At 40.5% G+C, this 331-nt stretch overlaps 1 protein-coding gene across 1 annotated transcript in view; it reads right to left on the reverse strand.

Annotated features, from left to right (window-relative positions):
• LOC119594440 (translation initiation factor IF-2-like) overlaps positions 1–331 on the reverse strand; it is a gene marked incomplete at its 5' end in the record, with an annotated part of 7,877 nt that overhangs the window by 4,021 nt on the left and 3,525 nt on the right.

Consider the following 331-nt stretch of genomic DNA (forward strand, 5'->3'; position numbering starts at 1 on the left):
CTTGGCCACTCGTCCTCAGCGTGCAATCAGGACGAGAAATTTAGCAGAGCATTGAGGCGGACCTGCACCTGGCATGAAGGCGTTTCTCTTTGTTCCTCTTTGAAAGCGAATGTTTGTGCTTAGTGCCGGGTGTCCTTGTTACTTTATTTATATCAGTCTGTTCAGGTGTTAAGGAAGCCAGTGGAAACTGTTAGCGTCATATTATCTATTATTTCGTAAAGTTTGGTTCGTGTTTGACATTTTTTTTCTTCAAAATTCCTTCATTCAAAATAGGTGAATAACTGGATTTGAGAATGGGAAAATTGTTACCTTGTTCAATGCACTGCTGAAT

This window comes from Penaeus monodon, chromosome 33 (genome assembly GCF_015228065.2).
Source record: "Penaeus monodon isolate SGIC_2016 chromosome 33, NSTDA_Pmon_1, whole genome shotgun sequence".
Taxonomy (NCBI): Eukaryota; Metazoa; Arthropoda; class Malacostraca; order Decapoda; family Penaeidae; genus Penaeus; species Penaeus monodon.